Here is a 16692-nt window from a genome sequence, read left to right as displayed (position 1 = left end):
CAAAGTTTCTTTTAAGTTGCAAACTCCATTCATTACATATATATGGGGAGGTAGTAGCTCCAACTCGGTTTGACAGTGAAAACTGCAGGAACTTCAAACCGGCACTAGGAAACAGACTGAGAAAGCAGAGAAAAAATGTCTCCTGCCACCCGCTCCCTTGGTGCTACATGAACGAACGTCTCTCCACTTGCTCAGTTCTGAGAGATAAGTGTGTGTGAAAGCCGTCCTTCAGCTAGCTTGTTCGGAACACAAAGTTTCTTTTCAGTTGCAAACTCCATTCCATACATATATATGGGGAGGTACTAGCTCCAACTCGGTTTTACAGTGAAAACTGCAGGAACTTCAAACCGGCACTAGGAAACAGACTGAGAAAGCAGAGAAGAAGTGTCTCCTGCAACCCGTTCCCTTGGTGCTAGATGAACGAACGTCTCTCCACTTGCTCAGTTCTGAGAGATAAGTGTGTGTGAAAGCCGTCCTTCAGCTAGCTTTTTGGGAACACAAAGTTTCTTTTCAGTTGCAAACTCCATTCCATACATATATATGGGGAGGTAGTAGCTCCAACTCGGTTTGACAGTGAAAACTGCAGGAACTTCAAACCGGCACTAGGAAACAGACTGAGAAAGCAGAGAAGAAGTGTCTCCTGCAACCCGTTCCCTTGGTGCTAGATGAACGAACGTCTCTCCACTTGGTCAGTTCTGAGAGATACGTGTGTGTGAAAGCCGTCCTTCAGCTAGCTTGTTGGGAACACAAAGTTTCTTTTCAGTTGAAAACTACATTCCATACATATATATGGGGAGGTACAAGCTCCAACTCGGTTTGACAGTGAAAACTGCAGGAACTTCGAACCGGCACTAGGAAACAGACTGAGAAAGCAGAGAAAAAGTGTCTCCTGCAACCCGTTTCCTTGGTGCTAGATGAACGAACGTCTCTCCACTTGCTCAGTTCTGAGAGATAAGTGTGTGTGAAAGCCGTCCTTCACCTATCTTGTTCGGAACACAAAGTTTCTTTTCAGTTGCAAACTCCATTCCTTACATATATATGGGGAGGTAGTAGCTCCAACTCGGTTTTACAGTGAAAACTGCAGGAACTTCAAACCAGCACTAGGAAACACACTGAGAAAGCAGACAAAAAGTGTCTCCTGCAACCCGTTCCCTTCGTGCTAGATGAACCAACGTCTCTCCACTTGCTCAGTTCTGAGAGATAAGTGTGTGTGAAAGCCGTCCTTCACATATCTTGATGGGAACACAAAGTTTCTTTTCAGTTGCAAACTCCATTCCATACATATATATGGGGAGGTACTAGCTCCAACTCGGTTTGACAGTGAAAACTGCAGGAACTTCAAACCGGCACTAGGAAACAGACTGAGAAAGCAGAGAAAAAGTGTCTCCTGCAACCCGTTACCTTGGTGCTTGTTGAACGAACGTCTCTCCACTTGGTCAGTTCTGAGAGATAAGTGTGAGTGAAAGCCGTGCTTCACCTAGCTTGTTGGGAACTCAAAGTTTCTTTTTAATTGCAAACTCCATTCCATACATATATATGGGGAGGTAGTAGCTCCAACTCGGTTTGACAGTGAAAACTGCAGGAACTTCAAACCGGCACTAGGAAACAGACTGAGAAAGCAGAGAAAAAGTGTCTCCTGCAACCCGTTCCCTTGGTGCTAGATGAACGAACGTCTCTCCACTTGCTCAGTTCTGAGAGATAAGTGTGTGTGAAAGCCGTCCTTCACCTATCTTGTTCGGAACACAAAGTTTCTTTTCAGTTGCAAACTCCATTCCTTACATATATATGGGGAGGTAGTAGCTCCAACTCGGTTTTACAGTGAAAACTGCAGGAACTTCAAACCAGCACTAGGAAACACACTGAGAAAGCAGACAAAAAGTGTCTCCTGCAACCCGTTCCCTTCGTGCTAGATGAACCAACGTCTCTCCACTTGCTCAGTTCTGAGAGATAAGTGTGTGTGAAAGCCGTCCTTCACATATCTTGATGGGAACACAAAGTTTCTTTTCAGTTGCAAACTCCATTCCATACATATATATGGGGAGGTACTAGCTCCAACTCGGTTTGACAGTGAAAACTGCAGGAACTTCAAACCGGCACTAGGAAACAGACTGAGAAAGCAGAGAAAAAGTGTCTCCTGCAACCCGTTACCTTGGTGCTTGTTGAACGAACGTCTCTCCACTTGGTCAGTTCTGAGAGATAAGTGTGAGTGAAAGCCGTGCTTCACCTAGCTTGTTGGGAACTCAAAGTTTCTTTTTAATTGCAAACTCCATTCCATACATATATATGGGGAGGTAGTAGCTCCAACTCGGTTTGACAGTGAAAACTGCAGGAACTTCAAACCGGCACTAGGAAACAGACTGAGAAAGCAGAGAAAAAGTGTCTCCTGCAACCCGTTCCCTTGGTGCTAGATGAACGAACGTCTCTCCACTTGCTCAGTTCTGAGAGATAAGTGTGTGTGAAAGCCGTCCTTCAGCTAGCTTGTTGGGAACACAAAGTTTCTTTTCAGTTGCAAACTCCATTCCATACATATATATGGGGAGGTACTAGCTCCAACTCGGTTTTACAGTGAAAACTGCAGGAACTTCAAACCGGCACTAGGAAACAGACTGAGAAAGCAGAGAAGAAGTGTCTCCTGCAACCCGTTACCTTGGTGCTTGTTGAACGAACGTCTCTCCACTTGGTCAGTTCTGAGAGATAAGTGGGTGTGAAAGCAGTGCTTCACCTAGCTTGTTGGGAACTCAAAGTTTCTTTTCAGTTGCAAACTCCATTCCATACATACATATGGGGAGGTAGTAGCTCCAACTCGGTTTGACAGTGAAAACTGCAGGAACTTCAAACCGGCACTAGGAAACAGACTGAGAAAGCAGAGAAAAAGTGTCTCCTGCAACCCGTTCCCTTGGTGCTAGATGAAAGAACGTCTCTCCACTTGGTCAGTTCTGAGAGATACGTGTGTGTGAAAGCCGTCCTTCAGCTAGCTTGTTGGGAACACAAAGTTTCTTTTCAGTTGAAAACTACATTCCATACATATATATGGGGAGGTACTAGCTCCAACTCGGTTTGACAGTGAAAACTGCAGGAACTTCGAACCGGCACTAGGAAACAGACTGAGAAAGCAGAGAAAAAGTGTCTCCTGCAACCCGTTACCTTGGTGCTTGTTGAACGAACGTCTCTCCACTTGGTCAGTTCTGAGAGATAAGTGTGAGTGAAAGCCGTGCTTCACCTAGCTTGTTGGGAACTCAAAGTTTCTTTTTAATTGCAAACTCCATTCCATACATATATATGGGGAGGTAGTAGCTCCAACTCGGTTTGACAGTGAAAACTGCAGGAACTTCAAACCGGCACTAGGAAACAGACTGAGAAAGCAGAGAAAAAGTGTCTCCTGCAACCCGTTCCCTTGGTGCTAGATGAACGAACGTCTCTCCACTTGCTCAGTTCTGAGAGATAAGTGTGTGTGAAAGCCGTCCTTCAGCTAGCTTGTTGGGAACACAAAGTTTCTTTTCAGTTGCAAACTCCATTCCATACATATATATGGGGAGGTACTAGCTCCAACTCGGTTTTACAGTGAAAACTGCAGGAACTTCAAACCGGCACTAGGAAACAGACTGAGAAAGCAGAGAAGAAGTGTCTCCTGCAACCCGTTACCTTGGTGCTTGTTGAACGAACGTCTCTCCACTTGGTCAGTTCTGAGAGATAAGTGGGTGTGAAAGCAGTGCTTCACCTAGCTTGTTGGGAACTCAAAGTTTCTTTTCAGTTGCAAACTCCATTCCATACATACATATGGGGAGGTAGTAGCTCCAACTCGGTTTGACAGTGAAAACTGCAGGAACTTCAAACCGGCACTAGGAAACAGACTGAGAAAGCAGAGAAAAAGTGTCTCCTGCAACCCGTTCCCTTGGTGCTAGATGAAAGAACGTCTCTCCACTTGGTCAGTTCTGAGAGATACGTGTGTGTGAAAGCCGTCCTTCAGCTAGCTTGTTGGGAACACAAAGTTTCTTTTCAGTTGAAAACTACATTCCATACATATATATGGGGAGGTACTAGCTCCAACTCGGTTTGACAGTGAAAACTGCAGGAACTTCGAACCGGCACTAGGAAACAGACTGAGAAAGCAGAGAAAAAGTGTCTCCTGCAACCCGTTCCCTTGGTGCTAGATGAACGAACGTCTCTCCACTTGCTCAGTTCTGAGAGATAAGTGTGTGTGAAAGCCGTCCTTCACCTATCTTGTTCGGAACACAAAGTTTCTTTTCAGTTGCAAACTCCATTCCTTACATATATATGGGGAGGTTGTAGCTCCAACTCGGTTTGACAGTGAAAACTGCAGGAACTTCAAACAAGCACTAGGAAACACACTGAGAAAGCAGACAAAAAGTGTCTCCTGCAACCCGTTCCCTTCGTGCTAGATGAACCAAAGTCTCTCCACTTGCTCAGTTCTGAGAGATAAGTGTGTGTGAAAGCCGTCCTTCACATATCTTGATGGGAACACAAAGTTTCTTTTCAGTTGCAAACTCCATTCCATACATATATATGGGGAGGTACTAGCTCCAACTCGGTTTGACAGTGAAAACTGCAGGAACTTCAAACCGGCACTAGGAAACAGACTGAGAAAGCAGAGAAAAAGTGTCTCCTGCAACCCGTTACCTTGGTGCTTGTTGAACGAACGTCTCTCCACTTGGTCAGTTCTGAGAGATAAGTGTGAGTGAAAGCCGTGCTTCACCTAGCTTGTTGGGAACTCAAAGTTTCTTTTTAATTGCAAACTCCATTCCATACATATATATGGGGAGGTAGTAGCTCCAACTCGGTTTGACAGTGAAAACTGCAGGAACTTCAAACCGGCACTAGGAAACAGACTGAGAAAGCAGAGAAAAAGTGTCTCCTGCAACCCGTTCCCCTGGTGCTAGATGAAAGAACGTCTCTCCACTTGGTCAGTTCTGAGAGATAAGTGTGTGTGAAAGCCGTCCTTCAGCTAGATTGTTGGGAACACAAAGTTTCTTTTCAGTTGCAAACTCCATTCCATACATATATATGGGGAGGTACTAGCTCCAACTCGGTTTGACAGTGAAAACTTCAGGAACTTCAAACCGGCACTAGGAAACAGACAGAGAAAGCAGAGAAAAAGTGTCTCCTGCAACCCGTTCCCATGGTGCTAGATGAACGAACGTCTCTCCACTTGCTCAGTTCTGAGAGATAAGTGTGTGTGAAAGCCGTCCTTCAGCTAGCTTGTTGGGAACACAAAGTTTCTTTTCAGTTGCAAACTCCATTCCATACATATATATGGGGAGGTACTAGCTCCCACTCGGTTTTACAGTGAAAACTGCAGGAACTTCAAACCGGCACTAGGAAACAGACTGAGAAAGCAGAGAAGAAGTGTCTCCTGCAACCCGTTCCCTTGGTGCTAGATGAACGAACGTCTCTCCACTTGCTCAGTTCTGAGAGATAAGTGTGTGTGAAAGCCGTCCTTCAGCTAGCTTGTTGGGAACACAAAGTTTCTTTTCAGTTGCAAACTCCATTCCATACATATATATGGGGAGGTAGTAGCTCCAACTCGGTTTGACAGTGAAAACTGCAGGAACTTCAAACCGGCACTAGGAAACAGACTGAGAAAGCAGAGAAGAAGTGTCTCCTGCAACCCGTTCCCTTGGTGCTAGATGAACGAACGTCTCTCCACTTGCTCAGTTCTGAGAGATAAGTGTGTGTGAAAGCCGTCCTTCACCTATCTTGTTGGGAACACAAAGTTTCTTTTAAGTTGCAAACTCCATTCTTTACATATATATGGGGAGGTAGTAGCTCCAACTCGGTTTGACAGTGAAAACTGCAGGAACTTCAAACCGGCACTAGGAAACAGACTGAGAAAGCAGAGAAAAAGTGTCTCCTGCAACCCGTTACCTTGGTGCTTGTTGAACGAACGTCTCTCCACTTGGTCAGTTCTGAGAGATAAGTGTGAGTGAAAGCCGTGCTTCACCTAGCTTGTTGGGAACTCAAAGTTTCTTTTTAATTGCAAACTCCATTCCATACATATATATGGGGAGGTAGTAGCTCCAACTCGGTTTGACAGTGAAAACTGCAGGAACTTCAAACCGGCACTAGGAAACAGACTGAGAAAGCAGAGAAGAAGTGTCTCCTGCAAACCGTTCCCTTGGTGCTAGATGAACGAACGTCTCTCCACTTGCTCAGTTCTGAGAGATAAGTGTGTGTGAAAGCCGTCCTTCAGCTAGCTTTTTGGGAACACAAAGTTTCTTTTCAGTTGCAAACTCCATTCCATACATATATATGGGGAGGTAGTAGCTCCAACTCGGTTTGACAGTGAAAACTGCAGGAACTTCAAACCGGCACTAGGAAACAGACTGAGAAAGCAGAGAAAAAGTGTCTCCTGCAACCCGTTACCTTGGTGCTTGTTGAACGAACGTCTCTCCACTTGGTCAGTTCTGAGAGATAAGTGTGAGTGAAAGCCGTGCTTCACCTAGCTTGTTGGGAACTCAAAGTTTCTTTTTAATTGCAAACTCCATTCCATACATATATATGGGGAGGTAGTAGCTCCAACTCGGTTTGACAGTGAAAACTGCAGGAACTTCAAACCAGCACTAGGAAACAGACTGAGAAAGCAGAGAAAAAGTGTCTCCTGCAACCCGTTCCCTTGGTGCTAGATGAAAGAACGTCTCTCCACTTGGTCAGTTCTGAGAGATAAGTGTGTGTGAAAGCCGTCCTTCAGCTAGATTGTTGGGAACACAAAGTTTCTTTTCAGTTGCAAACTCCATTCCATACATATATATGGGGAGGTACTAGCTCCAACTCGGTTTGACAGTGAAAACTTCCGGAACTTCAAACCGGCACTAGGAAACAGACAGAGAAAGCAGAGAAAAAGTGTCTCCTGCAACCCGTTCCCTTGGTGCTAGAGGAACGAACGTCTCTCCACTTGCTCAGTTCTGAGAGATAAGTGTGTGTGAAAGCCGTCCTTCAGCTAGCTTGTTGGGAACACAAAGTTTCTTTTCAGTTGCAAACTCCATTCCATACATATATATGGGGAGGTACTAGCTCCAACTCGGTTTTACAGTGAAAACTGCAGGAACTTCAAACCGGCACTAGGAAACAGACTGAGAAAGCAGAGAAGAAGTGTCTCCTGCAACCCGTTACCTTGGTGCTTGTTGAACGAACGTCTCTCCACTTGGTCAGTTCTGAGAGATAAGTGGGTGTGAAAGCAGTGCTTCACCTAGCTTGTTGGGAACTCAAAGTTTCTTTTCAGTTGCAAACTCCATTCCATACATACATATGGGGAGGTAGTAGCTCCAACTCGGTTTGACAGTGAAAACTGCAGGTACTTCAAACCGGCACTAGGAAACAGACTGAGAAAGCAGAGAAAAAGTGTCTCCTGCAACCCGTTCCCTTGGTGCTAGATGAAAGAACGTCTCTCCACTTGGTCAGTTCTGAGAGATACGTGTGTGTGAAAGCCGTCCTTCAGCTAGCTTGTTGGGAACACAAAGTTTCTTTTCAGTTGAAAACTACATTCCATACATATATATGGGGAGGTACTAGCTCCAACTCGGTTTGACAGTGAAAACTGCAGGAACTTCGAACCGGCACTAGGAAACAGACTGAGAAAGCAGAGAAAAAGTGTCTCCTGCAACCCGTTCCCTTGGTGCTAGATGAACGAACGTCTCTCCACTTGCTCAGTTCTGAGAGATAAGTGTGTGTGAAAGCCGTCCTTCACCTATCTTGTTCGGAACACAAAGTTTCTTTTCAGTTGCAAACTCCATTCCTTACATATATATGGGGAGGTAGTAGCTCCAACTCGGTTTGACAGTGAAAACTGCAGGAACTTCAAACAAGCACTAGGAAACACACTGAGAAAGCAGACAAAAAGTGTCTCCTGCAACCCGTTCCCTTCGTGCTAGATGAACCAAAGTCTCTCCACTTGCTCAGTTCTGAGAGATATGTGTGTGTGAAAGCCGTCCTTCACATATCTTGATGGGAACACAAAGTTTCTTTTCAGTTGCAAACTCCATTCCATACATATATATGGGGAGGTACTAGCTCCAACTCGGTTTGACAGTGAAAACTGCAGGAACTTCAAACCGGCACTAGGAAACAGACTGAGAAAGCAGAGAAAAAGTGTCTCCTGCAACCCGTTACCTTGGTGCTTGTTGAACGAACGTCTCTCCACTTGGTCAGTTCTGAGAGATAAGTGTGAGTGAAAGCCGTGCTTCACCTAGCTTGTTGGGAACTCAAAGTTTCTTTTTAATTGCAAACTCCATTCCATACATATATATGGGGAGGTAGTAGCTCCAACTCGGTTTGACAGTGAAAACTGCAGGAACTTCAAACCGGCACTAGGAAACAGACTGAGAAAGCAGAGAAGAAGTGTCTCCTGCAACCCGTTCCCTTGGTGCTAGATGAACGAACGTCTCTCCACTTGCTCAGTTCTGAGAGATAAGTGTGTGTGAAAGCCGTCCTTCAGCTAGCTTGTTGGGAACACAAAGTTTCTTTTCAGTTGCAAACTCCATTCCATACATATATATGGGGAGGTAGTAGCTCCAACTCGGTTTGACAGTGAAAACTGCAGGAACTTCAAACCGGCACTAGGAAACAGACTGAGAAAGCAGAGAAGAAGTGTCTCCTGCAACCCGTTCCCTTGGTGCTAGATGAACGAACGTCTCTCCACTTGCTCAGTTCTGAGAGATAAGTGTGTGTGAAAGCCGTCCTTCACCTATCTTGTTGGGAACACAAAGTTTCTTTTAAGTTGCAAACTCCATTCATTACATATATATGGGGAGGTAGTAGCTCCAACTCGGTTTGACAGTGAAAACTGAAGGAACTTCAAACCGGCACTAGGAAACAGACTGAGAAAGCAGAGAAAAAATGTCTCCTGCAACCCGCTCCCTTGGTGCTACATGAACGAACGTCTCTCCACTTGCTCAGTTCTGAGAGATAAGTGTGTGTGAAAGCCGTCCTTCAGCTAGCTTGTTCGGAACACAAAGTTTCTTTTCAGTTGCAAACTCCATTCCATACATATATATGGGGAGGTACTAGCTCCAACTCGGTTTGACAGTGAAAACTGCAGGAACTTCAAACCGGCACTAGGAAACAGACTGAGAAAGCAGAGAAAAAGTGTCTCCTGCAACCCGTTCCCTTGGTGCTAGATGAACGAACGTCTCTCCACTTGCTCAGTTCTGAGAGATAAGTGTGTGTGAAAGCCGTCCTTCAGCTAGCTTGTTGGGAACACAAAGTTTCTTTTCAGTTGCAAACTCCATTCCATACATATATATGGGGAGGTACTAGCTCCAACTCGGTTTTACAGTGAAAACTGCAGGAACTTCAAACCGGCACTAGGAAACAGACTGAGAAAGCAGAGAAGAAGTGTCTCCTGCAACCCGTTACCTTGGTGCTTGTTGAACGAACGTCTCTCCACTTGGTCAGTTCTGAGAGATAAGTGGGTGTGAAAGCAGTGCTTCACCTAGCTTGTTGGGAACTCAAAGTTTCTTTTCAGTTGCAAACTCCATTCCATACATACATATGGGGAGGTAGTAGCTCCAACTCGGTTTGACAGTGAAAACTGCAGGAACTTCAAACCGGCACTAGGAAACAGACTGAGAAAGCAGAGAAAAAGTGTCTCCTGCAACCCGTTCCCTTGGTGCTAGATGAAAGAACGTCTCTCCACTTGGTCAGTTCTGAGAGATACGTGTGTGTGAAAGCCGTCCTTCAGCTAGCTTGTTGGGAACACAAAGTTTCTTTTCAGTTGAAAACTACATTCCATACATATATATGGGGAGGTACTAGCTCCAACTCGGTTTGACAGTGAAAACTGCAGGAACTTCGAACCGGCACTAGGAAACAGACTGAGAAAGCAGAGAAAAAGTGTCTCCTGCAACCCGTTCCCTTGGTGCTAGATGAACGAACGTCTCTCCACTTGCTCAGTTCTGAGAGATAAGTGTGTGTGAAAGCCGTCCTTCACCTATCTTGTTCGGAACACAAAGTTTCTTTTCAGTTGCAAACTCCATTCCTTACATATATATGGGGAGGTAGTAGCTCCAACTCGGTTTGACAGTGAAAACTGCAGGAACTTCAAACAAGCACTAGGAAACACACTGAGAAAGCAGACAAAAAGTGTCTCCTGCAACCCGTTCCCTTCGTGCTAGATGAACCAAAGTCTCTCCACTTGCTCAGTTCTGAGAGATAAGTGTGTGTGAAAGCCGTCCTTCACATATCTTGATGGGAACACAAAGTTTCTTTTCAGTTGCAAACTCCATTCCATACATATATATGGGGAGGTACTAGCTCCAACTCGGTTTGACAGTGAAAACTGCAGGAACTTCAAACCGGCACTAGGAAACAGACTGAGAAAGCAGAGAAAAAGTGTCTCCTGCAACCCGTTACCTTGGTGCTTGTTGAACGAACGTCTCTCCACTTGGTCAGTTCTGAGAGATAAGTGTGAGTGAAAGCCGTGCTTCACCTAGCTTGTTGGGAACTCAAAGTTTCTTTTTAATTGCAAACTCCATTCCATACATATATATGGGGAGGTAGTAGCTCCAACTCGGTTTGACAGTGAAAACTGCAGGAACTTCAAACCGGCACTAGGAAACAGACTGAGAAAGCAGAGAAGAAGTGTCTCCTGCAACCCGTTCCCTTGGTGCTAGATGAACGAACGTCTCTCCACTTGCTCAGTTCTGAGAGATAAGTGTGTGTGAAAGCCGTCCTTCAGCTAGCTTGTTGGGAACACAAAGTTTCTTTTCAGTTGCAAACTCCATTCCATACATATATATGGGGAGGTAGTAGCTCCAACTCGGTTTGACAGTGAAAACTGCAGGAACTTCAAACCGGCACTAGGAAACAGACTGAGAAAGCAGAGAAGAAGTGTCTCCTGCAACCCGTTCCCTTGGTGCTAGATGAACGAACGTCTCTCCACTTGCTCAGTTCTGAGAGATAAGTGTGTGTGAAAGCCGTCCTTCACCTATCTTGTTGGGAACACAAAGTTTCTTTTAAGTTGCAAACTCCATTCATTACATATATATGGGGAGGTAGTAGCTCCAACTCGGTTTGACAGTGAAAACTGCAGGAACTTCAAACCGGCACTAGGAAACAAACTGAGAAAGCAGAGAAAAAATGTCTCCTGCAACCCGCTCCCTTGGTGCTACATGAACGAACGTCTCTCCACTTGCTCAGTTCTGAGAGATAAGTGTGTGTGAAAGCCGTCCTTCAGCTAGCTTGTTCGGAACACAAAGTTTCTTTTCAGTTGCAAACTCCATTCCATACATATATATGGGGAGGTACTAGCTCCAACTCGGTTTGACAGTGAAAACTGCAGGAACTTCAAACCGGCACTAGGAAACAGACTGAGAAAGCAGAGAAAAAGTGTCTCCTGCAACCCGTTCCCTTGGTGCTAGATGAACGAACGTCTCTCCACTTGCTCAGTTCTGAGAGATAAGTGTGTGTGAAAGCCGTCCTTCACATATCTTGATGGGAACACAAAGTTTCTTTTCAGTTGCAAACTCCATTCCATACATATATATGGGGAGGTAGTACCTCCAACTCGGTTTGACAGTGAAAACTGCAGGAACTTCGAACCGGCACTAGGAAACAGACTGAGAAAGCAGAGAAGAAGTATCTCCTGCAACCCGTTCCCTTGGTGCTAGATGAACGAACGTCTCTCCACTTGCTCAGTTCTGAGAGATAAGTGTGTGTGAAAGCCGTCCTTCACCTATCTTGTTGGGAACACAAAGTTTCTTTTAAGTTGCAAACTCCATTCATTACATATATATGGGGAGGTAGTAGCTCCAACTCGGTTTGACAGTGAAAACTGCAGGAACTTCAAACCGGCACTAGGAAACAGACTGAGAAAGCAGAGAAAAAATGTCTCCTGCCACCCGCTCCCTTGGTGCTACATGAACGAACGTCTCTCCACTTGCTCAGTTCTGAGAGATAAGTGTGTGTGAAAGCCGTCCTTCAGCTAGCTTGTTCGGAACACAAAGTTTCTTTTCAGTTGCAAACTCCATTCCATACATATATATGGGGAGGTACTAGCTCCAACTCGGTTTTACAGTGAAAACTGCAGGAACTTCAAACCGGCACTAGGAAACAGACTGAGAAAGCAGAGAAGAAGTGTCTCCTGCAACCCGTTCCCTTGGTGTTAGATGAACGAACGTCTCTCCACTTGCTCAGTTCTGAGAGATAAGTGTGTGTGAAAGCCGTCCTTCAGCTAGCTTTTTGGGAACACAAAGTTTCTTTTCAGTTGCAAACTCCATTCCATACATATATATGGGGAGGTAGTAGCTCCAACTCGGTTTGACAGTGAAAACTGCAGGAACTTCAAACCGGCACTAGGAAACAGACTGAGAAAGCAGAGAAAAAGTGTCTCCTGCAACCCGTTACCTTGGTGCTTGTTGAACGAACGTCTCTCCACTTGGTCAGTTCTGAGAGATAAGTGTGAGTGAAAGCCGTGCTTCACCTAGCTTGTTGGGAACTCAAAGTTTCTTTTTAATTGCAAACTCCATTCCATACATATATATGGGGAGGTAGTAGCTCCAACTCGGTTTGACAGTGAAAACTGCAGGAACTTCAAACCGGCACTAGGAAACAGACTGAGAAAGCAGAGAAGAAGTGTCTCCTGCAACCCGTTCCCTTGGTGCTAGATGAACGAACGTCTCTCCACTTGCTCAGTTCTGAGAGATAAGTGTGTGTGAAAGCCGTCCTTCAGCTAGCTTTTTGGGAACACAAAGTTTCTTTTCAGTTGCAAACTCCATTCCATACATATATATGGGGAGGTAGTAGCTCCAACTCGGTTTGACAGTGAAAACTGCAGGAACTTCAAACCGGCACTAGGAAACAGACTGAGAAAGCAGAGAAAAAGTGTCTCCTGCAACCCGTTACCTTGGTGCTTGTTGAACGAACGTCTCTCCACTTGGTCAGTTCTGAGAGATAAGTGTGAGTGAAAGCCGTGCTTCACCTAGCTTGTTGGGAACTCAAAGTTTCTTTTTAATTGCAAACTCCATTCCATACATATATATGGGGAGGTAGTAGCTCCAACTCGGTTTGACAGTGAAAACTGCAGGAACTTCAAACCGGCACTAGGAAACAGACTGAGAAAGCAGAGAAAAAGTGTCTCCTGCAACCCGTTCCCTTGGTGCTAGATGAAAGAACGTCTCTCCACTTGGTCAGTTCTGAGAGATAAGTGTGTGTGAAAGCCGTCCTTCAGCTAGATTGTTGGGAACACAAAGTTTCTTTTCAGTTGCAAACTCCATTCCATACATATATATGGGGAGGTACTAGCTCCAACTCGGTTTGACAGTGAAAACTTCCGGAACTTCAAACCGGCACTAGGAAACAGACAGAGAAAGCAGAGAAAAAGTGTCTCCTGCAACCCGTTCCCTTGGTGCTAGATGAACGAACGTCTCTCCACTTGCTCAGTTCTGAGAGATAAGTGTGTGTGAAAGCCGTCCTTCAGCTAGCTTGTTGGGAACACAAAGTTTCTTTTCAGTTGCAAACTCCATTCCATACATATATATGGGGAGGTACTAGCTCCAACTCGGTTTTACAGTGAAAACTGCAGGAACTTCAAACCGGCACTAGGAAACAGACTGAGAAAGCAGAGAAGAAGTGTCTCCTGCAACCCGTTACCTTGGTGCTTGTTGAACGAACGTCTCTCCACTTGGTCAGTTCTGAGAGATAAGTGGGTGTGAAAGCAGTGCTTCACCTAGCTTGTTGGGAACTCAAAGTTTCTTTTCAGTTGCAAACTCCATTCCATACATACATATGGGGAGGTAGTAGCTCCAACTCGGTTTGACAGTGAAAACTGCAGGAACTTCAAACCGGCACTAGGAAACAGACTGAGAAAGCAGAGAAAAAGTGTCTCCTGCAACCCGTTACCTTGGTGCTTGTTGAACGAACGTCTCTCCACTTGGTCAGTTCTGAGAGATAAGTGTGAGTGAAAGCCGTGCTTCACCTAGCTTGTTGGGAACTCAAAGTTTCTTTTTAATTGCAAACTCCATTCCATACATATATATGGGGAGGTAGTAGCTCCAACTCGGTTTGACAGTGAAAACTGCAGGAACTTCAAACCGGCACTAGGAAACAGACTGAGAAAGCAGAGAAGAAGTGTCTCCTGCAACCCGTTCCCTTGGTGCTAGATGAACGAACGTCTCTCCACTTGCTCAGTTCTGAGAGATAAGTGTGTGTGAAAGCCGTCCTTCAGCTAGCTTGTTGGGAACACAAAGTTTCTTTTCAGTTGCAAACTCCATTCCATACATATATATGGGGAGGTAGTAGCTCCAACTCGGTTTGACAGTGAAAACTGCAGGAACTTCAAACCGGCACTAAAAAAACAGACTGAGAAAGCAGAGAAGAAGTGTCTCCTGCAACCCGTTCCCTTGGTGCTAGATGAACGAACGTCTCTCCACTTGCTCAGTTCTGAGAGATAAGTGTGTGTGAAAGCCGTCCTTCACCTATCTTGTTGGGAACACAAAGTTTCTTTTAAGTTGCAAACTCCATTCATTACATATATATGGGGAGGTAGTAGCTCCAACTCGGTTTGACAGTGAAAACTGCAGGAACTTCAAACCGGCACTAGGAAACAGACTGAGAAAGCAGAGAAAAAATGTCTCCTGCAACCCGCTCCCTTGGTGCTACATGAACGAACGTCTCTCCACTTGCTCAGTTCTGAGAGATAAGTGTGTGTGAAAGCCGTCCTTCAGCTAGCTTGTTCGGAACACAAAGTTTCTTTTCAGTTGCAAACTCCATTCCATACATATATATGGGGAGGTACTAGCTCCAACTCGGTTTGACAGTGAAAACTGCAGGAACTTCAAACCGGCACTAGGAAACAGACTGAGAAAGCAGAGAAAAAGTGTCTCCTGCAACCCGTTCCCTTGGTGCTAGATGAACGAACGTCTCTCCACTTGCTCAGTTCTGAGAGATAAGTGTGTGTGAAAGCCGTCCTTCAGCTAGCTTGTTGGGAACACAAAGTTTCTTTTCAGTTGCAAACTCCATTCCATACATATATATGGGGAGGTAGTACCTCCAACTCGGTTTGACAGTGAAAACTGCAGGAACTTCAAACCGGCACTAGGAAACAGACTGAGAAAGCAGAGAAGAAGTGTCTCCTGCAACCCGTTCCCTTGGTGCTAGATGAACGAACGTCTCTCCACTTGCTCAGTTCTGAGAGATAAGTGTGTGTGAAAGCCGTCCTTCACCTATCTTGTTGGGAACACAAAGTTTCTTTTAAGTTGCAAACTCCATTCATTACATATATATGGGGAGGTAGTAGCTCCAACTCGGTTTGACAGTGAAAACTGCAGGAACTTCAAACCGGCACTAGGAAACAGACTGAGAAAGCAGAGAAAAAATGTCTCCTGCCACCCGCTCCCTTGGTGCTACATGAACGAACGTCTCTCCACTTGCTCAGTTCTGAGAGATAAGTGTGTGTGAAAGCCGTCCTTCAGCTAGCTTGTTCGGAACACAAAGTTTCTTTTCAGTTGCAAACTCCATTCCATACATATATATGGGGAGGTACTAGCTCCAACTCGGTTTTACAGTGAAAACTGCAGGAACTTCAAACCGGCACTAGGAAACAGACTGAGAAAGCAGAGAAGAAGTGTCTCCTGCAACCCGTTCCCTTGGTGCTAGATGAACGAACGTCTCTCCACTTGCTCAGTTCTGAGAGATAAGTGTGTGTGAAAGCCGTCCTTCAGCTAGCTTTTTGGGAACACAAAGTTTCTTTTCAGTTGCAAACTCCATTCCATACATATATATGGGGAGGTAGTAGCTCCAACTCGGTTTGACAGTGAAAACTGCAGGAACTTCAAACCGGCACTAGGAAACAGACTGAGAAAGCAGAGAAAAAGTGTCTCCTGCAACCCGTTACCTTGGTGCTTGTTGAACGAACGTCTCTCCACTTGGTCAGTTCTGAGAGATAAGTGTGAGTGAAAGCCGTGCTTCACCTAGCTTGTTGGGAACTCAAAGTTTCTTTTTAATTGCAAACTCCATTCCATACATATATATGGGGAGGTAGTAGCTCCAACTCGGTTTGACAGTGAAAACTGCAGGAACTTCAAACCGGCACTAGGAAACAGACTGAGAAAGCAGAGAAGAAGTGTCTCCTGCAACCCGTTCCCTTGGTGCTAGATGAACGAACGTCTCTCCACTTGCTCAGTTCTGAGAGATAAGTGTGTGTGAAAGCCGTCCTTCAGCTAGCTTTTTGGGAACACAAAGTTTCTTTTCAGTTGCAAACTCCATTCCATACATATATATGGGGAGGTAGTAGCTCCAACTCGGTTTGACAGTGAAAACTGCAGGAACTTCAAACCGGCACTAGGAAACAGACTGAGAAAGCAGAGAAAAAGTGTCTCCTGCAACCCGTTACCTTGGTGCTTGTTCAACGAACGTCTCTCCACTTGGTCAGTTCTGAGAGATAAGTGTGAGTGAAAGCCGTGCTTCACCTAGCTTGTTGGGAACTCAAAGTTTCTTTTTAATTGCAAACTCCATTCCATACATATATATGGGGAGGTAGTAGCTCCAACTCGGTTTGACAGTGAAAACTGCAGGAACTTCAAACCGGCACTAGGAAACAGACTGAGAAAGCAGAGAAAAAGTGTCTCCTGCAACCCGTTCCCTTGGTGCTAGATGAAAGAACGTCTCTCCACTTGGTCAGTTCTGAGAGATAAGTGTGTGTGAAAGCCGTCCTTCAGCTAGATTGTTGGGAACACAAAGTTT

Source organism: Camelus bactrianus, chromosome 35 (genome assembly GCF_048773025.1).
Source record: "Camelus bactrianus isolate YW-2024 breed Bactrian camel chromosome 35, ASM4877302v1, whole genome shotgun sequence".
In the NCBI taxonomy this organism is placed as follows: Eukaryota; Metazoa; Chordata; class Mammalia; order Artiodactyla; family Camelidae; genus Camelus; species Camelus bactrianus.
Note: the sequence above shows the minus strand (reverse complement) of the source record.